This window comes from Erpetoichthys calabaricus, chromosome 2, assembly GCF_900747795.2.
Source record: "Erpetoichthys calabaricus chromosome 2, fErpCal1.3, whole genome shotgun sequence".
Lineage (NCBI taxonomy): Eukaryota > Metazoa > Chordata > Cladistia > Polypteriformes > Polypteridae > Erpetoichthys > Erpetoichthys calabaricus.
The window spans coordinates 162,075,691-162,100,863 of NC_041395.2; the positions used below are offsets into that span (position 1 = coordinate 162,075,691).

Genomic DNA, 25,173 nt, shown 5'->3' on the forward strand with positions numbered 1-25,173 from the left:
GGCATGTTGCAATCCAAGTAATCAAAGTAGACATCAGTGTTAACATTTGTAGTGTACAATGCAATGCATATGTCTCTGTTATATGCCATTTGGTACGGGATTCATAATAGCAATGTAAATCTTTGTGATTCACCATCTATTGGAGTGACAAATGCAATGAACTTATTACTAAAAATATTTGTGATGCTCCACCTTTCAGAGTGATAGAGTCATACCAACCAGACAAACACATTCTTTTATTAAGGTGAATATTTTGGTTAAAATGCATATATTTAGGATAATGTAAGCATACGACTGGATGATCTGACATGTGGCTAAGGAATGCAAGATGTTTTTCATGGACGTTTTTCATATTGTTCAACATTAGTCACCATAGACTCCGATTGTATCAAAAAATTTATCACCGTTCTTCAAGAAAACATGAGATTACGAATTTGTCTCAGCCATTGCTACAAACTACGTGATGTAATTAACATATACAAATATGTTTTGGGTGGAGTACTTCTTTAAGCAATTTAAATATGCAAAAAATTGCTAATTTAGGTGTCCTTCACATTAAATTCATGCTAATCTCTGTACCATGTCCACAACTTCCACTGATCAATAATATCCCAGCCAACATATAAAAAAAAGAAGTATGTGAAATAAGCAAACTTGGAGTCTGAGGACCATTTGCCTTCTCGATGAGAAGTATCATAACAATGCAAACAAGATGGATTATTTCTAACCATTCCTAGGTTTCCCTCTGCTGATTTGTAATAATTAGTGCCAATTCAGTTTCAAGTGACACTGCTTTGGGAGACATTAAGCATGAGACACTAACACAACATCTGCCATTAAGAACCTGAAGAACACTTCCCTTTACACAACTAAGCCATGTACTCCCCCTCTCACACACATACACCCCTCTGCCCCAATACACACAATTTGAGAACACAATCCATCTATCACAGCCACACTATAATCCCATTCAGGGTTCAAGTGAAATTGAGTTGTTACAGCAGTATTAGGCACACAACAGGTAATCTGGCTTCATGGGGCACCAGTCCATTGTAGCAGCAAGGCCTGATTAAGACCCCACAGGTGCCAGGGTGATTCAATGAATACAGCCAACAAGAAGAGAAGTGATCTCACTTTTAGCAAGTAATAAACAGAACACTGCTCAGTTCATGCAGTGCGGTAGTTCCCACTCTTGATTTTGTGTCGATTGATTGAGATGGTGTACCTTTGGGTGATTTTAGTGTGTGGAGACACAATCATTTCATGGGGGCATCTACCCTTGGTGATTTCAGCACAGACATTTGATCACTTCATCAAGACCCAGGTTTGGGGGCCCTTTGTCATCAAGGACCCTTGGCGCACATAACCATAATGCCCTGATTGGTAGATCTGGCTCTGTTAAAGGCATTTCCCATTTTAAACTATAGGGAAATCATCCAAGTGAAATAACCTTAAAGATTTACATATTTGATTGCCTTAATAGTTAACTAGCACTTATGGATAAGCATCTCTCGGCACCTATCGTTTAATGTTTGCATGGCTTCCTTCCATATGAACTCACACACAGATAATTTGTTGGTTATGTTTGATACCGAGTGTCTGCTAAAAAAAAAAAAAAAAAAAAGCAAACAAAATTCTCTAAACCCACTTTTTCCCTTTGAAGTGTTGCTCAGAGCTGGAGGCAATCTCAGCAGTATCAGGTGTCAGCCAGGAACAAACCCTGGACAGAATGCCAGTCCATCATAAGGAAAACTCTCATGAATGCACACACTCACACAGACACACACACACACACTCACTCACTCATTCACTCACTCGCTCACTCATGCGGGGCCAATTTAATATCATCAGTCAACCCAACCTGCATATCGTGGGAGATGTGGGAGGAAACCCACATAACCTCAAGAAGAATGTGTGAACTTAGCATTGACAACGACCGGGCTGGGAATCAGACCAAAGTCCTCAAAGCTGTTTAGCAGCAGTAGCAACCACTGTCTCATTCTAACTTCAGGAGGAACAATTTTTGACACGAAATTCTATTTGTGACGCTGAATTGGTTTATATGCTATGGTATGTCAAGCTCCCAAGCCAACATTATAATAAAGTGCTGCACTGTCTACAATGGTGATATGCAACCCCAGTCCTGGAGTGTTACACTGTCCTCTTATGTAATGTAATGACGTTCCATAACACTCATGCTATAATTTCAGAATCTTTTGTTTCTCGGTTGGCATGTTGTCTAAGGTTAGTTGATGACTTGTGCACTGTGATGCCATCATAGACACTGTCCTCCCATGATAGACAATTAGAAAAGCAATTTAGACAACAGATACCTAGAAGGGCTTATTTCTTCATGCATTTTAGTGATTATGATTTGATATACTTTATTTGTACCCATGTGTAAATTAAAACATAACAGATGCCCAAGAGAAAAGCATGGATAATGATGTTCTGCTGCTTCTAGGTGGTAGCAAGATGGTCAGACCTGTCCAAATGTACCACAAGTTTACATTTAAAGACATGAACATTTGAATACAGCAGGTCCAGCTTGTGTTTCCACAAAAGGAATGTGCTGTTAGAAGTTTCTTCTATCCAAAGTTGTAAGAATGACTCATCTTCAGAGTGTTCACAAAGAAGTGGATCATTTGTTTTGCCGACGTCAAAAATAAGCATCAACAGGATGATGCAAACCCCTCCTTGTGGGCAACAAAGTGAAGACTGCATTTCAAAGTCTAGATCACACATTTCAGCTTTAATTGTAATGTGCTGGCTTCATCTACAGTAAGTCTCCTGACCCCCTCCTACTTTTTCCACTCTGTCTGATCGTATCAAATGTAACTTGTCCAGCATTTAATCGCATCTGAAGTAGAAGGTGTTCACCAGTTGTCCACAATCAGAATCAGAAAACTTTATTAATCTAGAAGGAAAGTACTTATGTTACAACTTAACAACAGACGAGGGACATGTTACACTAAGAGCACGTATAAAAGTAATCATGTAAATATAATAAAGTATAATAAATGTAAGTATCAAACTGAAGTACAGTGTGTTGCACCTTAAGTTAATATTGCACATTTTGAGAACAAATAAGATTATTCTCATATGAAGAGCAGACAATTTATTGCACAAGAACAGATAGTATGTTGCACATTTCAAGTACTTGAAAAAATGTACCTGGATATCCAATAAAGAAAAAGGGTAATAGCTTAAAGTGTGGGTGAGTGACCGGAAAAGGAGTTATAGAGTCTGATTGCTGTGGGGAGGAAGGATTTCCTGTGACGTTCAGTTAAGCACTTGATGCTAGTCAGTCTACTACTGAAAACGCTCCTCTGTCCAACCACAACACTATGAAGTGGGTGATTAGCATTTTCAATAATAGACTGAAGCCTAGACAACATTCTGTGATCTGCCACAGTTTCCAAGCTGTCCAGTTTCTCACCTACCACAGAGGCAGCCTTCTGAATTAGTTTGTTTAGTCTCCTGATGCCACAGCGAAGAAAATGGCACTGGCCACCATGCTGTTACAGAACATCTGCAGCATAGTGTTGCTGACACTAAAAGATCTCAGCTTGCATAGGAAATACAGCCTACTTTAACCCTTCTTGTATATGGTCAGTGAGTTCCTGGACCAGTCTAGCTTATTGCTCATATGCACCCCTAGATACTTGTACTCCTCAACGATCTCCACCTCCACACCCCTAATAGACAGGGGAGTGGCTGGAGATCGCAATCTTCTTAAATCAACTACCAGTTCTTTAGTTTTACTGGTGCTGATCTGCAGTTGATTCAGCTCACACCAGTCAACAATACCCAAAATGTAACAAAATCTCAACTTGCCATGCAATGTAATGGCTCTTTCAACATAAAAAGTGATCAAGGAGCTCCTTCAACATAGAAAATGATTGAAACTGGCCAGGTTTGAATTTTTTCCACCTTACGTTTACCCCGGCTTTGGGTGCTCATCCTTGCCATTCTCAGATGAGCTGTTCCTCTGATACGGTGTAAGAGAGCTCCTTTGGCGGTAGTGATCACAGTGCTACCATTAGAGTAGATGAATATTTCATGTATCACACATCACGTTCCTCAAAGTCTCTTACATTCGCAGATGTCGTGGACGTAAGGTAGCCTTTGGATCCTTTGTGTGATATGACATCTCTCAAGTTCCCAGCTTGCCCAAAAGCTAACTATGACAAGCTGAAATTCAGGTCAGATGACAGCAGCATATCCTCAATTTAAAAATCAGTTAAAAAATACAGTAACGATCCAGAGGCCAAATCTGAACATTAATAAGTAATAACAAAAAAGTTTATCAAAAGGCTTTCACATGTTGCAGCAAGAATTTCATCTTCTAAATGAAGATTTTATCCACTCTCCTTTTCTTCTTGTTTACCTTAGACTCATTGAGATTACACAATTTTAGTACATTCTTTTCTCTAAACAGAAGCAAATTAGTACGGACGTTCAAATGCTCAGGTAGCAAATATCCAAATAGACAACCTGCAAATATGACATTTCACGCATCTGTCATAAAAAAAACAGCTCCAAAAGTTACGTAAAAATGAGTACAAAATAAGGATGAGGATTGACGGATCCTAATCTAAGCCTACGGTGTGAATTTTCTGTGTAAAGTTAAAGTACACGGGAAAGAATGTCACATAACAAACTGAAATAGAATCCAGCCATCCAATTACATGCCACACTTTGCCAACACCAATGGCTTTTTGAAACTGGACAGAACGAAAAGGTTTAGTCACTGCTGTGCTCAAGCACCAGGGTGACTACCGTTAACCCAGGCCAAAAGTGATGTCCCTAAGAGAGAAAGAGAGAGAAAAACAGACACTGTTCTCCTGTGAACAAACCAGAGGGAGAGGAGTAAGTAGCCATCCCAGGAAGTTTTGGAGTGTGGACCCCAGAAGGACTGTGTAGCCCTGCCCTAAACTACAGAGTGCCCATATTGCTCCTATTCTATTCCATTCCACATTGTTTATCAACTGCTGTAAGAGTGCAAGAAGACAAGAAATCCTTGGAATAGCTTATGCATGTTGCTACAATGATAATGAATAATTTTGATCAATTAGAAGGCAACAAAAGAGCAATATGGTATATGGTATCTCACAGGACTTGGGTTTTAAAGCATGTCAAATCATGGCTACCTGATTGCTGGTTTTGAAGTAGAGATTCTTATCTTCTTGTCACAATCCATATTTTGTTTCAGCATCAATGCGTTACCCCAACATCAATTATCATTTCAAACCTATATTCAAGTTACGTTCCACAACAATATCCATGAGCTGTTAACTGTGTTACCTCCAATAGGTGGCAATCCTGTTTTTTGAACACTCCACAATGGGTTTACTGTAGCAACCTGTGCCCCAGAATGAGACTGAAGCAGAATAGAATTACACTTTCAACTGTTTAGTGATGGCCATCATGAAAACCCCACAATCTAAGCTCTGGATTTTTCTGCACCACTGACAGAGGATGTGCTTCAGCAGCTAAGGAATGGCTGGGTCTAACCTATGCTACAGTTTTATTTTATGGATTACCAAGGAGATTAAACGACAAACAGAAAAGCACTTCTAAATGCAGTTTTTTTTTTATTTAGACAGGTGATGTGGGTAGATGTGGTGATGTGGATGTGAATTACATTGGATCCAGCCATATACTTCAGTGATCACTTACTCAAAACACTAAATATCTTAAAATACCAATTAATTTCTGTCACTGTGTTTACATGCCCTTTAATAGCCCAGTTATTCACCAAAACCTGGTGTCTAAAATGCCATATAAACTCTTAGTCCTGTAAAGGAATCCAGGTTAATACAGGTAGAGTTCTCCATGAGCAGCAGAGTTATGTGGCCAGGTTACAGTTAGTCATTTAGTAGTCTGTGCATGTCTGTTGCACTCTTTTTACATGCACATATGTTCATTTCGCACACGCTTGCACAAGCCACAGGTAGAAGGTAGCCCACAAGGTGAAGTTCCTGATGCAATTACATTATGCTTTCTTCTGGCTGAAATATTCTATCTCAATATTTCAGAAATTGCCAAATTTATGATGATGAGTTGAACGTACAAGAGCACAATCTTGTGTTGGGGTAACGCATTAAAAGGAATGTGTATTATGTAGTCCAATTACTGTTTTAAAGTAATGAGTGGCCTAATGAAATACTTAAGTTTATTGAACTAAAAAAAAAAAAAACTTGCATTATTATTATCCCAGCAGCACCTTTGCAGGGCTCAATCGCTGAGCCAAGCAGAAAAGAGTGTGCTGTGTGCAATCCAGTAACACTAATCCTCTAAATAAAGTGTCAGCTTCATTTTAATAGAGACATTTGCTATAGATAAGTTGATTGGGTAACGCAGCAGCCAGTGTTCATGCTGGGAAACATCAGTGGCTCATGTCGAGGATGCAAAAAAGTGCTGGATGTGACTTACTCCACACCACATGAAGGACTAAATGTATTTATTAAAACAGAAGAAAATAATCACAAGCTTTGAGACTGTTTTCACATTCACAATGGACGATGATCATGTGTAACTCTTTCTGGCTTAGTTTAATGACATCTGAGCGTTTTGCCAAAGAAGAACTCCAAAAGTGTTCCTCGCGTAATTGGAGGTTTTTAGAAAACCAGGTGTCTGCCTTAACCAGTTTACTCACCTTATCCCAGTTTTCTCTATGCATGTAAACACACTATATATCAAGTTAACTGGCTCCTGTGCAAGTGGAGCGTGGAGCTGTGAGCCCATCACACCATACACTGCAGCACCATACAACCCACCTAACCTGTCATGTCAGTAAATCAGATTCTGTACTGGCTTTCCAGGAACATCTGGACTGACTCCTTGGATCTCTTTGCAAACCAGCTAACCAAACAAGACACTTGGATGAATTGGCCTCCTGCTATGAACTTTAGCTGCATCTTCCCAAGACTCAGTATAATTTAGCACTTGTCAGCAGGTCTTAAGCCAAGATGTCGACCTCTCCTAAGTTTTGTAAACAACCTGGAATTAAAAGCATGTGATGCCTTTTATAATTAACACACAAAGAGATAACTCGGAATAAAGATAAAGCTGCCACTTGCAAAAACAACCAATCAATCTGACCAAAAGGAGTCTAGCACACATATCAAAGTAAATAACTAAACGACTTTTATAGCTCCACTTGTATTTTTTTTTTTTTTTTTTACAGCAGAAGTCTACCAGCTAAGCTAAGAGGCTACAAGTTCAACACACATCACTATCTGGCTGTCTGACCCTGAAATAGTAATCGAGAATGGCCAGGGCACCAAATTTTAAATAATAAATATATTCCCGAACGACAGTGAGCATGAGATATGTGCTGGCAAGCCCAAATTGTCCCTGTGTGAGTGTGAGTGGGACCTGCAATGGACTGGTATGACTTCTGAGGTCTTTTTCTTGCTTTCTGCCCAGTGCTGACAGGATAGGCTCCAGCACCCCACCATGAATTCAATTTAACAGTTTTGAAAATATTAAGTTAATGTGTTGAGACAAGGCTTACTATAGAAAGGCACTACATATTAAAAAAAGTATGCCAGTGTCCTTGAATGGTACAGCTCTACTTTGTTTTTCATGTGCTTTAACATGACAAACAGCTGCCATTTAGTAAACAGAAAATATAAATACTGATGAATGGACAGCAGAGTCACCTGGTAATCAACCAGGCGGCAAGATATACGGCAGACAAGACGCCACAAAGTGGCTGCAAACAAAAGCTTTCAGTAAATGGCTACTCCAAGCTTTGAACAGGTTATTTAATGCAGGCAGAGTTGCCCATGTCATGATGTCTCCCACGCTATCATCAACAGCTCATGTAAACAGAAGGGACTCAGATTCCTATAATTTCTGCAGTGCCCAGTCCCATTGCACAATCTAAACATTAGCCTTTCTGGCAATGGCTAATTCTATCCTTCTCTTCTTACTGGAAGAAAAATGTACAAAGCCTGATCTGCCCTTCTCCTCCTCCTCCTCCTCCTCCTCCTCCTCCAGAACCACCCATCAAATGAACGGTATTCCCTCCCAGGCTTTATAACAAAGGTCAAAATGACTTATAAAACTTAACACAATGAGCTGCCGGCAGTAAAGATGCTGCATTTTACGATGTGAGCTGTAAGAAGTCACTTGTCTCCTGCGGAACCTTTGTGTGGTTCAAAGGAAGACTGAAAGCAGAATTGAGGCAATTGACTGCGTGCTACCAGGAATGGGGAAGACAATTTTGTTTAAAAGCCCCATGTCATAACAGCGAGGGAGTGTAGTTCATATACCACATAAAACAACAAAAATTCAGTTTAACATATGAGCCAAAAATCAAGAACAGTCTATCAGAAAGAGAGAGAGAGAGAGAGAGACCAGGAGACTTCCAAAACATCCATCAACTCCCTAACCTAAATTCAGGGCAGCGGAGAACCAGGGCCTACACAGGCACAGGCACAACACATGCATTCCCTCTCTCTCTCTGGACCATAGGGAAAAAATAAAAAAAAAAATAAAAAATAAAACCTTGATTTGTTTTTCATATTTTTGAACGCTTGTCGATTTATTTAACTATTTTAACATGGAACTTGCTTTCAACTAATAAAAGGTCTTCTTCTTTTTCTTTCATGTTTTATTGAATTTATTAAAAGCATGTAATGTTCCATACAATCAAGTCAAACTTAACAAAACTAAATTCAATTCAACTCCCACCAATGGAAAAAAAAGGTTTTCTTTAAGCAAAACAGTTTAGGTTTCAGAGTACATCAGCCAGCTTCATCCCTCTCCATCATGAGCCACCTTGTAGAGGAGTCTCTTCCTCCAAGTGCACTCTGATAGCCCTCCATTGCAGACTGATAGTCGTTCTCCCTATCAAAGAGTGATGGATGGCTTCGGCTCTGGCTCTGGCATATTCTCCGCTCAGCCTCAGACAAGGCACACTCCACTCTTACCGTAATCAGTAAGTAACACACTTCATGCTAAAGCAGGACAAAGAAGGAGCTGTTGGATGGGGACGGGCTTCATCCTGTGCTTCCTCACACCTTCTGTTTGAAGTGCTGGATGTGCTGCTGGTTTTAATTGCTAGTCTTTTTGGAAACTTTGCATTTTATTTCAGCTTGTTTGACATCCGATCCTTCGTATCTGAACCAAATTCAGACAACCGAATTAGCATTACAGAGCTTCATTAGAACAAGCTCATTCTTACAAGACACACTGCTCATCATATTCTTATTATAATGCCATTTCCTGGAAATGAGGAACAAAACCACACTGACAGTTTGTTGTGCAGAAATCAAACAGGTTTACAAAAACATCCAAATAAACAATAATGCAATCGGTAACTATTTACAACCCTCCCATGGGAGACAGTGTCACTTAGGTGACTTGCACTTTCCGTCTCATGTGTTTTGAAGTTACGGCCGTCCATGGGAATTTTATGTGTTGCTATCCTGCAGGCTCTGTTCATCTTTGGCATGGCCGACAAATTTACCATCAAAAGCCTAACTCGTGGCACTGTCACCATCCAAACTGAAAAGTGTGACAGTTCCCCAAGGTGCCCCGCTTTCACCCACAATCCCCACCCCTCAGGATCTCAGTTTCTGATTTGCAGCTCGTCTGTGACCACCCCCCACCCTATCTGCATGCCTCCTGTCTGGACTCAGTTCTTGAGGAACCCAGCTTCGTGGAGATTTTCACCCAGATTGTTTCAATATGTTTTGACTGCACACGTAACCAGTTGCTTAAACTAAAGTGTTGCTCAGCTGTTTAACTGTACCATTTGGAGGAAAAAAACAACTATTGTGATTTTTACATTTGAATATTATTTTAAAATGTCATATTAAACAATTTAATTTTTAAAAATCACCCAGGACTACAGGACTGACTCAAAGCCACCAATCCACCCGACACAAATCCATGGGACCTGGAAAGGAAAGCCATACTTGAGATACGGAAAACAACCAAAGTCCAAAAGGACTGTGATCAGGAGGCATCTGAGGCAGCAGGCAGAAGACGACTTAAATAAAAAGTTATTTTTTGGATCAGTGTGCCAGTGATTGGTCTTCGGTGAGCATGTCTCCTCTAACCCACCATGCTACTAGAGCACTCTCCCTCCACTCAATCATTTCCTTAACCAACTAATTCTGTCCTTCATAAATCCGGACATGGAGCACACCACAGCTCACACAATACTTATAAAGCAAACATCACATCTCTAGAGAAATGGAGGAAGCTGGAGTGTCTGGTGAAAAGAGAAGAACTTGCAAAAGCCATTTGTGGGCACTCGCACAGAGATCCAGGTGCCATGAGGCCACAATTATACCTGCTGCATCCATCATATGCAACTGTTTCCCATCTACTTACAAACTCGGTCGAAAGGGTTCTTACTTTAGGACTTGATCTATGAAAGAAGAAACTTCTTTCTCCAAGCATATTTCTTTCCATATAGCTCCTTATATGATGAGGCATGGTAACTATAAAAATATAGGGAGACTGACGTTTCAAGCTAAGGTAGATATATTCACTGATCACAAAGTCAGACAGCGGCAACTTGTTGCATTACAACTGGCCATTTCAGCCCAACGATGCTCACCAATCCTAGCCACCGAAATCCTACAAAATAACATCAAGTCGAGGTATTGGCACATGCAAGTAAACATTTCACTGTTCTCTGTACACATGACCCCGGGCAAACTTCTAACCCATTTAATCCAAGACAGGGTCAAGAGAGGATGGTGCCTCTTCTGGCAGCAATGGGTGAAAACCTGGAATTGGTGGTACGGCTGCTCACCAATTTAGGGGATTACCATTAACTGAACACATACTGTATGTCTTTCAGGATGTGTGGGGGGAAACTGGACAGAGACATGAAGAGAACATGTGAACTCCACACAGCATTGGATTTCACTAGATCACTTCAGACAGAAGCTATAACATGCAAGGGAACGCTGCTAGAATGGCTAAGTCTGTTTGATCCAGAAGCAGTCAATGCCTCACCATCTATAAAAACAAACCCAGTCAGGAAAAAAAAAGAAAAGCAAATCAACCAATCCTTCAATCAAAAAAAAAAATGACATCCCAGAGCAGTACGTGACAGATCGGTCCTCTAATGAATAATGAGGAATTACAACACTTTGTATTTCTGTCTTCCAGAGTTTCTGCATTATTAAACACATCCAGGAAGCATGGAGCTCGTCCTGGGATAGCGCGGGACCATGCAAGACTGCCCCACTGGAATGCGAAAGAAGAACAAAACAAAAAAAAAAAACTGGAGGCCATGTGAAACTCAAGCTCGGCTTAATCTGCTACTTTCTTTCCTTCACAGCAACCAAAAACATCAGCACTGCAAAGTCAGGCATCTCCATTGCACAGATCGAGACCCTTCATGCGCATGAAAAACTAAATGAAAAGTCAAGGAATCATCCGACAGTTAAGATCTCATGGACTCCAGCAGCATCCGCCATTGTCACGGAGGAGTTGAATTTATTTTGATAAATGGTAGTACAGCCTTATTAAAAATAAAACACACATGGACAATCGGAGGGCATAAAAATTGTACACAGGAAGGAATCAGCATGGAAAGAATTTGAACCAAGGTCCCTGGAGCTATGAGAAGGCAGCGCAAACTTCTGCTTCACTGTGCTGTGCTTACATAAATTACTCGCTCAGGGCTTTCAGTTTTTAACCACATAATTTAAGATTTAAGGACAGCTCATAAAATCATACAGTAAGCACAGCGCTGTATGCTCATTGTTACTGTGGCATGGAAAACACTTGGGAAGATGATGAAATGCACCCAGTATGTGTACAGTATATGCAAAATTGCATAATAACGGATTACAGTGCCAAAGTACTTAAAGTACATATCAGATGCCAGTCAGACTGCATCAAGCATTCTTACAAACCCTCACATTTTCAAGAAGCTTTCCCTTCACATGAATTCACATTGATGGGATATTATTATAGAGGAACTAATCACATATACTGGAATATCTGGCGCTGTGGTCCATTTTGTCTCGTAAGGTGTGAGTATACCACCTATGATAAAGCTAACCTACATTATCTTCATGATTTGAGCGGAAACCAACCCAGACATCGAGCGTGCATCCATACACACTAGTCAGGCTGGCAAATCAAGCCTACTGGAGGTCTCTGGAGTTACAAGGCTGTCCCACCAACTCTGCATCTGATCATGAACAACGGGAAGAAAAAGTAATAAAGTCAATAAGAACCTTTCATTCCATCCATTTTTGAGCCTACTTAATCCAGTCAGGGTTGCAAGCAACTAAAAAACAAGGTAAGCCAAGAAACCCCTTCAGATGGAGCTTCAGTGCATATGTCCTCACGCCTACAGAGCCATGTTTTTTGTTTTTTTGTTTGTTTTTTTTTTTAAAGAAGTACAATTACCTGGAGGAACAGACAGGTAAAATTTAAAACTTAACCACAGCACAATGAATGAATCCAAAACAAACTGAAACCTTTATGCTAACTCATCCCAGACCTACAAATCTCTGAAACTAATTCCAGGACGTCAGAAACATTTGTGGTGTAACAACTATAAAAGACCAGTCTGCTGTAACAACTGACGGAGTGTTGCTTTTTTTTCTTATTTAATTCAGATACTCGTTTTATTTTTTGTGTCATGGAAAAATGGATTTAGCAGGAATGGATGACTATGCATTTGCACCTGAGTTAGTGCTGGTTCCAGCCTTGCTTCTGATCCTGCCAGAATAAGCTTCAGCAACTCGCAAGTATTAAGAGGGGTCAAATTCATAAAATGATCAACCCTGAAATTAACCTGCTTAACCTCCTTAGCGTTACAGCTGAGCGTTACTTGGGCTGTAAAAAAAAGTGCTAAAAGTGGTAGTCCCGAGTGTCACTTGGGCAACAGCATAGACGCGTCTCATGTAAGACAAGCGGTTCACTCGGGCTGTAAAAGTGCCAATAGCATTAGTGCCAAGCGTTACCATCAGGCCCGAATGTTACCCAGGCAAAGGTGTAGACGCATCTTCTCCTAGTCTTATAATGGCATCTTATAAGAAATGAATCTGTCTTCAGGCAGTGAAATTGAAACAGACAGTGAAACCGAAAGTGATTCTGGGAAATCCAAAAATGACACTTGCGTCACTTGCACATGTGCAGTGTGCTATTCATATTATTATTATTACTGTACTAGCCATGTGCGCCCAACTACGTTGCGCGTGTTGAAGTTGTCTGTGAAGGGCTCCCTGTTTAAACGCGGCTGCCAGTTGTGAACTGGGTCCTTCGTCGCACAGCATTATGATTTTTTATAAGGGAAACAAAATTACAAAAGAAAACCCTTGGACATTGATTCGATAGGAATGGCCTACTCGGAATCACTGTCCGAATAGTAATTATGTGGTGGTGGAGGAGCATTTGTGCTTCTCTCTGTTCACAGTCCGTCTCGTTTTCACGACGCTGTCGTTTCCTCTCACGATCTCTTCTCAACCTTTCTCCAATTTCGCAGGTTGCTTTGTGGCAATCCAAAGAGTAAGGCAATATACACGGAGCAATGGTTATAAAAGGGGGACACATAGGTATCCAGGCTCTTTAAAGCATAAATAGAGATCATTTCACTGACATGTGAGCAAGCCACGGTACAACTGTGAGATGCGCAGCACTCGCCGGCTACAACGTAACAATAATAATTTCCGGAACGTGCTGGTACGTTGTCATTCATTTTACCCACTGTGTTTCTTTCATTCATATGTTACGTAGGCACGTACCTTTTATCTTCAGCAATCTCATTCTGTAACCAGGCCTCAGGAGCTAACCAGCGTAACACTGTCCACCACCCCTTTCGTTATTCCGGCATATTGTTGACATCCGTGAGTAACAACAACGTACTAAACTGGAAGGTGGTCTATGCATGTGTGGAATTCGCGGACAAACAAAGATCAAGATCCAAATGAAGATTATATATAAAGATTAGTTAATTTAAAGCACAACAATTTGTTTAGTTTGAATGTCTGTGTTTTGAGGTGTGACTGGAGTACTACAGTCTTCAGTAGTATAAGCCTGGAGGAGATTTTTAATGCAATGCCTATGTTTTAGCTGTCTCTCTACTGCCGTCTAGTGCGTCTTCTTCTAATTCATTCGCGGACAAACAAAGATCAAGATCCAAATGAAGATTATATATAGATAGATTATCATTTGTATCATTATTATACTTACTACACGTCTTACTTTGCATTTTTAGTTTTAGTTTAGTTTTGCACATTTTACAGTAGAAAGATGAGATTTAATAAAAATGTCATTTTTCAAGCCAAAAAATGCAACGCCTTTTACGTGTTTTTTTGAGAAAAAAAATGTAACACAATTCTAGCACACTCAAGAAGAAGCCTCCATACTAACCCAACTAGGTACAAGGCAGCAAAGCAGACCACCTAAGGCCCACTTGTGAGCAAAAGCACAATTTGGAAATGCCAGTTCCCTAACATATACTTGGTTATGGATGCAGAAGGAAGAAAAAAATAAATAAAAAACAGAGCTTTGGGAGGGAAATTGTACCGGAAAATGTACACACTTAGATACCAATCACCAGCCCCTGGATTTGAACCCAGTAAGACAGGTCCATCAGGTAGAAGTACTAATTACTGCACCACCATGCCGCCCATAAATTGTATTTTAATAATTTACAAAGGATGTTAGATTTAAAAACAGGGGGAAAAAGTGACACCAAGCAATAACAGATTTAATAAGGAAATGCAAGGCAAAGTGACCGGGTCACTAAGGAAGTGGACTGTGAACAGCTGCAGGTTCAATTCCCACCACTCATCTGGCGTGCTCCGAACATTTTAAAGTATGTTAACATGTGATATACACATTAAAAAGAATAACAGAGGAGAAGTAAAACTGATGTGGCACATCCATGTGTTTATTTATCCAAAGTGACTTACAAATAGCACAGACATCATTGCTCTCCTGTTTTTCCAGCTATACCGAGTGTGGTTTGGCATCCATAAATCATCTTTCTCTGCAGTGGAAAAAGTCTATTAGTGCCAGTAAATGGAAGGGGAGCACAACCTCCAGACACAAATACTCCATGCTGTACAGAGACTGGACCCAGCACACAAATCCAAAACAGCCCTCATAATAATCTGCACACAAAGAAACAGCCAATCTGTCAGAGAAAGAGCTTTCATTGCCTGCATTCAAAACAGCGAGATATGTCCTGAAATTACAAAGTAACAAAACACTACAATTAACTGGAGGCACGTCACATGAGACAGACTCTTTAATTTCTGTCACTCATATTTAGTACACATGCTAACATTAAATGGCGTGTAAAGGCATCAGTCATCTTCTGTATCCGTATCTCACAGAACTCGGGCAACAATGGCATGGACAGCGAGACACGCCATTCTTCTGCTGTTCATCTGAAATGTAGCTGGTGCTCAACTAACCCAGAAAGGTGATCACAAGTGTCCACATGAGCTTTAAGGCCCACTCTGTTTTTAACTGTTATGAATGACCAATGTAGTTGTTACGTTTATTTTTATTTACTTAATAACTGACCGATTGATTGATTGATTGAATTACCTGTCATGCAAGCCTGCATCCTTGTTTCTGTATGTTTTTGCTGCTGTGTGCATCTGAATTTCCCTATGTATTTAATAAGGTTTATCTAAACTAATCTAACATCTGACTATATTTGTGATTTTGGTGAATCGTATACGGCTGAATCAATTTAGCTTTGTAAAAGAACCCTAATGTCTATGCATATTCATTCAACTCTTCTAAATTTTATTTCAGAATTACAGGAAGCCTGAGCAAATCCCAGAAAATTCAAGCACATAGCCAATCCTGAATGGGATGGCAATCCATCACAAGACACGCTTACTCACACTGGCCAAATCTGAGTTACCAGTTAACTCTGTAAGTGTGTTTCAGATGTAGGTTAAAAAAATAATAATAAAAATAAAACACACAAATATGGGGCGAATGTGTAAACTCCATGCAGACACTCTGGAGCTACAAAGGTAAAAAGCATTAACCACTGTGCCACCTACATTGACTACTGGGTTACAAAAAAAACACTAAAGATTAAATGTATTTAGCAACCAAGGTGAGTGTGCCAAGAAATACGAATTCCAAAGAAATCAGTTAAGGATAAAATGCTGACTTAATTGAGAAGACCAACAGTCCTGCTTACTGTACAGAAAATATACAGAAGTAACATTTGAAAAGGGAAATAAGAATTGCAAACAAGTTACAGATCAGGCCTCTGCAGAGATCAAGCAGTCCTCATGTATGGTACACTTCTGAATCCTCCCAGATAACAATGAACCATTTTTCTTTCCTTAGTTATCAAAATAATTGAACTAAATAACTAAAAGTAAAAATACCAGAGTGTGTAGCATCTTATAGTCTGCATTAACTAACTGATTTGATACTTCATGAAGTGTCAGGGTCTCTCACTGGCACAGCGTTCAGATCCAGAGGTCGTGGCTCAAATTCTTACCCTGTGTAGAAGGCATACATTCTCCTGTTGTTTGACTGGACTTTCTCTGGGCAGTTTCTGGGTGGCCATGTGGTGGACTGACTAGCAGCCACTGTTGCCAAGATAAGCTCCACTCCCTTCGGCCATTAACTGGATTAAGCAGGCATGTTGCTTAACTCCTGTGTAATACAAGTTGACTGACCACCCTAAGCTGACCCGGTGTGTATATCTGACTTAAGTGTAGACTTCAAAGTACAACCCCTCTCTCTCTCTCTCTCTCTCTCTCTCTCTCTCTGTCTGTCTAACGTTGGCTCCTACCTTGTGTCTGATACCACCTGGATTGGCTCCAGCACCCTGCCGCTTTGTACTTGACCAGCCACATTCAAATAATGAAGGAATAAAAAAAGGAATCACCACAAACTGAGTTTTCATTCCCTTTGGCACTGAAGTCAACCTGCTTTTGCCAATCATTAAAAACACAACTGTAAAGTTTTTTTAACTGAGTAAAGACAGGCTTCACATGTTTCGTAAAGTCTGAAAGAGGTTTAAAGGGGAATATTTCTTCAGTAGAGTTTCATCGCCTGAAACGAATATATTCTTCTCTCCGTCTTCTTTGTCTCATCTATAAATAATATTGTAAAAGCTGCAAGATGCAATTCCAGGTTGCAGGAGCCTATCGCAGCATACTGACAGAAGGCAGGAAACAGTTCTAGAGAGGGCGCCCGCCCATTAAATCAGCACATGCCCACACTCAACACCGAGCCAATGACCATGGAGCGGTGTGGCGTCGGGCACTACCCGCTGCGCCACCCTTGTCTTATCCTTATCGCCCGTTGCCTACGTAACTGATGAGATAAAGGTGTTCGGCTTTGCTTCATTTTTCACTGTAATCTGCACTCAAACAACTATTTCACCAGTGAGCGCTCCATCACTTAGCTTACTTTGTGCAGTGCCCCCTCTTCCTCTAACCTACGCCCCAAAACAACTGCCGTGTTTAAAGCTTCTGCACAGGTTGTAGTACAGTGTGGGAGATCGGAAAACTCATCAAGGCTGCCCCTCACTCTTTTGACCACGAATACGCTCGCCAAAGCTTAGGTACTCTGTCATATTCCTGATTGTCATGATTCTTCTATGAAAGCCCAACACATCAATTCAACTTCATAACCACTAGCGAGTATAAATAAAACAAAAACAAGACCTCATTGTAAAGAAATGCCTTCATTCCCTGATTATTGGTCAATCCACAGTATTTCTTCTAGAAATCAAACATATTGCAGACGATACAAATCCAATAACATGATGACAACTTCCAAGTCATCCTAATTGATCATCCCGCTCACACATCGCGTTCATGTCAGCAAGCGCTCAGTAAAGAAGCGAACTTATCCCGGAGATTTAAAAGTGCCATGAGAATCGTTCCAAGACGACTTAAAGTTTGACACCGTGTAACTGCGGATGGTCCGGCGCTGGACTAACTTATATGGAGGGGTGATTGAGTATAGGTGGCAAAAAAACAGGAAGACAGAAATGGTCATTAAGTTTCAAACGTGAGAATAATTGCGCAGTTTAAAGGGTAATCCCATCCTCCTGATGAATCGAATTCGTATCGTACAAAATCGAAACTGCACTACTGCTGAAATCATTACGTCTGTGAATATAGCCTTTATTAATAAATTAAAAAAACAAACTAAGAAATCGAAGTCGGGATCATCACTAACTTTAAGCAGTCTACTCGAGTTTCCTTTTGCACTTTTTTCTTGCATATTTTTTATATGTAATAATGCTTACGTAGAACGAAAGTCATTCCCATTGTGTTTTTCCCCTTTTTAAAAAAAAACATGAAATGCCAATGTCCGGTTCCAATTCGCAGCCTCCACGTCCTCGCTTAGTTTTTTTTTTTTTCTTTTTTCTCCAATGTGCCCCCTGGATCCAGACATTTTTGTGTGTCTTACAGACACCTAGAGGCGATGGATTCCTGAAAGAGCGTTTATCTCTACTCTGGAGTGAACAACATCTGCAACAACGCAAATGCGAAAAATCGACTGCATTAAATAATATTTATATAGCTTCTCCATATATAAAGTGGCATGGAAGCAACAATCAACTGCGAAATAGTTGTTGTTAAGTGACCGAAGGGCACCCAACTGGGCGCGATCGGAAAAGTAAATCAAAATGTTAACTCAAAAAGTTATACATTCCGGAGGGGGTGGTGAAGAAACAGATTCTTGCTGGCTCTTACTTTTAAAAGTACGACGTGCCCTACTTTGCCTGCGATCAATCTCGGGCTTCTCACAGACAACAAAAACTTGGTTCATTTCGCCTGTAACCTGACACAGGCTCTCTGGAATACTAGGCTATGATGGAGTTATTCTTGCAGCCGCTGAGCACAGCTATGCATGGAGTGGAGAAATAAAAAAAAGGGGGGTTAAAATCCTCCCTGCCAGCTCTCCCACATTTTTTAGTAATAAAACAGCAGCCTTTGTTTATTCGGCGACTTTAACAACTACCCCTTACACTTAAAAGTTTCACCCCAGCTTATGGAAGACTCCACTGACAGCATTATTAGCACCGTTTCTTGCAGTAGCTGTCTGCACATTTCCAAATAATATTCCGTATCTTATCTCCGTAAAAAAAAATCCGGAAAAAAAAAACAGATTTGCAAATGCACCTCAGAAACCATTAGTACAGACCAAAAACAAAGCAATGATAAAAAATAAGTAGGAGGGAATTAACGGGAAAGATGGTTACAAAACTCTTGCGCACTTAACTTTCTGGCTTCAAAAGAATAAATAAATAAATTAAGTACATTCTGACTTGCTGCCAAAGTGTCTGCGATCACCAAAGGCGATCGCTATTATTTATTTATTTTTATTTTTCTTTCTGTTTTCAAAACGATCGGGTGGCTCTAAGTAAAACAAAATCCTAATATTATGCATTCATTTTGAGCTGCGATCTAAGTTTCGATTTCCATTTACCCCGAATGGTGCTTTTCGGTTCTCTTCAGTCTACCGGCGTCTCCTACTATACACAAGGAAAAATTCCAACAACTTTTTTTTTAGTTTAAACCTTTCTCTTTCACAAGCCTCTTTTCTAAATATAAAAGCGCACGTGGAATCGAACAGAAAGAAACGGCGTTTTTTCATACCTTACTGCAATAAACCAGACTTCCGTGACCGACAGATCGCCACTTTTTTTCTCCAGCGTTAAGATTTTGGCAAATCCCAGTCTGCTTGCCTACTATCAGGAGGGTTTAGAGAAAGATTCCGCCATGTCAATGATGTCTGAACGCACATGGGAACTAACCCCGCCCACAGTACCGTAAGTCACCGTAGAAACGCGCACAGACGCACTCACTCGCGGTCTGATCAGAAACACAGTACAAGCCCGCGGGCGCATACCTATTTCACCTATGTGTGAAAAAACACATACAGTAGTGTTCGATGAAACAGAGAAAGCGAGAAACAGCTGCACTTTTAGAAGCTTTCTTATTATGTATGCCGACTACGAACACGTGGCAGTCTCCATACAACATTTGGCGAGGTGTTTGTACAAACTGAAATTTCATACGTAGAGACAGCTCATCTTTGCCTGGGAGCTCTTCTAGCCCTTTGGAGTTTCCACGCAGCGTATCCTGTACAAGGTCTGCGAGTGCATTTATTATGTCAGTCCTTTGAGCTGTAATGGTGTTTGTTATGTAAAGAGTTTGGTTTGACAGGTGTTGTATAAAATATAGATGACCTGAAATGTCAAAGTGAATTTGATGAACAATGCCATGACAAAAGAAAACTTGGCAGGACCCTAAATATTATGTCATTATTCTAGGTATTAACAAAAAGTATGCTCATTTATTTTAGTCACACCATCCTATTGTCATTTTGTATGCCATGGAAATGAGCATCACATGAATTAATCATACCGAATTGGAGACTGGGCCTAAATCTGATCAGTGTGGTGTATGCATGTTCTCTCAGTGCTGGGGTGGTGTTTCTCTGGGTATTCTACCTTTCACACTCCAAAGACACACATTAGGAAAATTGGCAATTTATTCGAAACTGGCTCTACACATGTGAAACTGAATGGACACTGTGATGACCTTGTGCCTGATCCAAGGCTAATTCCTGCTTTGCATTCATTGTTGTAAAGATAGGCTGATACTTCCAGATGTAGCACTGGATAGATAAATTAACTGTATCTCTATATTTGGGTTCAACAAAGTGAGCGTTTTTACTGTTACTGCAGATATGATAGTTACATTACCGATCTTTTTTTTATACCAATGAAAGATGCAGACCTACGGTCCTAAAATAAAAGAGAAATCAAAGTGTAGTTACAGAAAAGAAGTGATTGATACTCTCTGTGTTGTCTAAATAATTACTTCTTTCAGTTCCTTCAGAGGTTATATTTATAAAATGTTTTAGTACTTGTGGTGGCTCATACAGAACAAGATGAAAGTGGCCATACGGGGACTGTGGAAGTTAAAAATGAACAAATTTCTTTAGATTAAATGAGATAAACTTTATAAATTCTCAAGGGGAAAATAGATGCATACACCAGCGGAAACATAAAATCAAAGACACAGACTCACAGGACTAATCCACCTTAATAAAGGGATAGATCTCTGTCTCTGTGTCTCAGTTTGGTTGCTATGCCTCTGTCATTCCAACAGATGGCGCAAAGATTAGCATGAATTTAGTGGAAAGGAAAATAAATTAGTATTTATTTTTTGCAAATTTAATTTGCATAAAGAAGTACTCCACCCAAAACTAATATTTTTTTATATGTTATTTACCCAATGTAGTTTGTAGCGATGGCCAAGAAAAATTTCCAGTCTCATCTTCTTATATAATACGCTACCGTGGCTGTCCGTTTGTCTGTCCAGGATTTTAAATCACCTGTAGCTCACAAACCGTTTGAATTATTGACCTGAAATTTGGTACCCATATACTATGTGACGTCTACTATCCGCTTTTGGGTGATGATTGACCTCCAATGTTATTCCACTTTTTACAGGCGCCGTTCTCATCCCTACCACCTTTGCCGTCACTACCCCTATCTCTTCATATCTTAAATCATTCTTGAGGCAGAGTGATGACTTAAGTGCCAGCTTAAGTGAAAAATTAAAGAAAACGTACTAAGCAATTGCAACACAAACACTGACTTAATCAGTTTTAATATGAAAAGATGCCAGTGAAAGAAGAGAAGAAGCGAGCAGCTAGGGTGGAGAAAAGAAGAGCTGCTCAGGAAGCAGCAAGCGCATGAACCTCTAAGCGAACAAATGCTAAACATACAGAGAAAGAGTATGAAAACTATGAATGCTCAAGTCAAGTGTATTCATGCAGTGCAGTGTTACTGGTGTTTTTATAAATGGCGATAACAAAGTTTCGATGCAAGTGGGGTCTATGGTGACCAGTGCTGGAGGACAACAAGCAATATCAAAAACATCCAACAAAAACATCTCACATTCCTCATGCCGCATTAGCCACATGTCAGAGCATCCAGCCGTATGTTCGCAAAATCCCAAGCATGTATTTTTATTAAATAAAAGTGTCTCTGTGTCTATCTGTGTCTGTCCAGTTGTTATGGCTCTGTCATTCCAACAGATGGTGCACTGCAAGCATTAACACTGAATTTATTATGGCATATAACAGAGACATATGTATGTATTGCATTTGTCATTTCAGCATACTCTGCATCTCCAACTTTTGTAGTAATGCATTTCATTACTACAAATGATTGCAATGTACCATCTTTTGGACTGACAAAAGCAATGCATTTTATTATCACATGCAATTCAAAATATATTCCAATAGATGGTATACCTCAAATGTTAACACTGAGGTCTATGTGGATTACTTAGATTTCAAGCTGTCTTAGACAGGTAGCAGAGCTAGTAATATAATCAATCAATAGGTAAGTAAATAAATAACTGTATATTATGAAGAAATCACAGGTTGAATTTAAAGATTATGAATATTTAATCTGGGATGTCTGGAGCATTCAATTGCCTGATAGCAGCAGGCAGAAAAATTTAAAAAAAGAATACATGAAAAATACAGATATTGTCAGCAGCTATGTCACCTGTACTTCAAAACAGGTCAACCTCCTGACACTAAGCATGTTCAGGCCCGGCCAGTACTTGGATGGAAGACCATCTAGGAAAAGTTTGGGTTGCTTCTAGAAGAGGTGTTGGTGAGGCCAGTGGGGGCACCTACCCTGTGGTCTGTGTGTATCGGGGACACTATGCTGTAACTATGGTGCCGGCCTTCAGAAGAGATGTAAAACTGAGGTACTGACTCTTGTGTTGATTAAAGATCACTGGGTATCTTTCGAAAAGAGTAGGGTTTATCCTGATGCCCTGGCTAAATTGTCCATCATGGCCCCATACATTCTGGCCCCCTAATCATCCCCTGTCTCTAACTGTTTATTTCCCTCACCCCTTCACCACCTAATAGCTAATGTGTGGTGAGCATACTGGTGCAATAATGGCTGCCGTTGTATCATCCAGGTGGGTGCTACAAATTGGTGGTGGTGGAAGTGGATCCCCTCTGTCTATGTAAGGTACTTCATTAAGAAAGCCAACAAACTTAGACAAGCTTCTCAAATGCCACACAAAATCACCTACTCCAAACTCTTCCAATTCTGGATCAGCTTCAGAAGATTCACCCCAAAAACCTGAGCCAAACAGGAATATTAAAAGATTTTCTGAGGTATAAAATTACTTTTACCATGGTGAGCCTGGAGAAAACCTTCCAAACTATAATAACATTTGGAAAAAAAGCATGATACTTACAGAAGTAAATCATTTGACTTTTTTGAATGATAATTTTGAGGCTCCACAAAAAACATTCTTGTGTGTTTGTACAACAAGACAGCAGGCATGCTGGGCAGTATCTCATTGCTCATTGAATTGTCAAATATAAGAAAGTGTACACAATTGCAAAAGAGTTTGTCTTGCCTTCTGCAATAGATATGTGAACCGAAATTATAGACAAGTCTTCAGCTTGTAAGCTAAAACATTCTGATCAAGCTTTTGAATTGAAGATCCGCCTCTCCACCTCATTCATTGGTGAGGACTCCTGTCTTCGATGCAGAAACTTGGTTCCATGTACATTGTGTTTTCTGTACATAGTATGCATTGATCTTTCTAGAAATATCTATTTAACAATATTTTAGCAATAAAATGCCTATGTTTTGAATGTTGTGAATAAACAACTAGATAGCCGACATGTGGATTATTTGACACAATTGAAATTATTATTATTATTATTATTTTTTTTGCCTTTCATAGCATTTGCCATTTTATAGCATTGGTCACCACTGTCTTGTGTTATACTGTATCATAGACCTTTATCACTGTTCTCCATGAAAACATGAGATTACAGATGTTTCTCTGTCATCTCTACAAAACACATAGGGTAAGTAACATATAGGAATATATATTTCTGGGTAAAGTATTCCTTTAATGCTTTATGCACTGTATCAATGCTTTTGAGGGAAGATCTGGATTATGTACCATTATAGCCTTCACTGGTCAAGACTGAGCAAATTTGGTTGCCTTAGCACAGGGGTGTCTGTTCCCAGCCACAGTAGATGTAGTCTTTAATTCTGACCAATTCCTCATTTAGAATCAAATTATTGTATTGTAATTAAATTAGATATTCAAATCCTTGGTCTTGTTACCATTCTAACTTTTCGGAAACTCTTGCCATTGTGTCTTGATCTTGATTTTGTAGTCAAGATTTAAACCCTTATCAGTCAAAAGCTATGCTGAATTTGAAGCAAACAATTTGCACAGATCTCACGATTTCTGTTGATTAATTAAAAACCCTCTATCTGCTTAAAGCAGGGTTGGAACAGATTGCGTTACTACATCCTCGAAGTACTACTTGGATAATATTACACTGTAGAAACTTGTAAATTCCAGGATTTGAGAAATTGCAGTAAATGTGTCAGTAAATACAGTGATATTCTACACAATCTAAAGGCAATTGAAAATTGCAAGAAACTCTGATAGGAAGAGTTCTGGCAGAGCCAAAGTCACAACCCAAACTTAAGGCAAGTTTCTGAGGGTCACCAGCTTGAGAGATAGGCACCTCACAGCACAACAGCTTCAAGCACAGCTAAACAGTGATCAAGAAAGCAAGTCTCAGTTTCTACTGTGAAGAGGAGACTTTGTGCTGCAGGTTTGACGGGGTGAGTGGCAGTAAGAACATTAGAACAATCTAGACGAGAACAGGCCATTCAGCCCAACAAAGCTCGCCAGTCCTATCCACTTATTTCTTCCAAAAAAACATCAAGTCGAGTTTTGAAAGTTCCCAATGTCTTACTGTCTACCACACTACTTGGTAGCTTATTCCAAGTGTCTACAGTAATCCCTCCTCCATCGCGGGGGTTGCGTTCCAGAGCCACCCGCGAAATAAGAAAATCCGCGAAGTAGAAACCATATGTTTATATGGTTATTTTTATATTGTCATGCTTGGGTCACAGATTTGCGCAGAAACACAGGAGGTTGTAGAGAGACAGGAACGTTATTCAAACACTGCAAACAAACATTTGTCTCTTTTTCAAAAGTTTAAACTGTGCTCCATGACAAGACAGAGATGACAGTTCTGTCTCACAATTAAAAGAATGCAAACATGTCTTCCTCTTCAAAGGAAACAGAGAGGAAAGCAAACAAATCAATAGGGCTGTTTGGCTTTTAAGTATGCGAAGCACCG

At 39.9% G+C, this 25,173-nt stretch overlaps 1 protein-coding gene across 1 annotated transcript in view; it reads right to left on the bottom strand.

The window, feature by feature from the left end:
• fndc3ba (fibronectin type III domain containing 3Ba) overlaps positions 1-19,750 on the bottom strand; it is a 532,014-nt gene extending 512,264 nt beyond the window's left edge. The window contains exon 1 of the mRNA XM_028794708.2: positions 19,602-19,750. The gene's annotated coding sequence lies outside the window, so the exon portion shown is untranslated. The remainder of the gene's footprint in view (positions 1-19,601) is intronic.
• Positions 19,751-25,173: the final 5,423 nt, after the last annotated feature.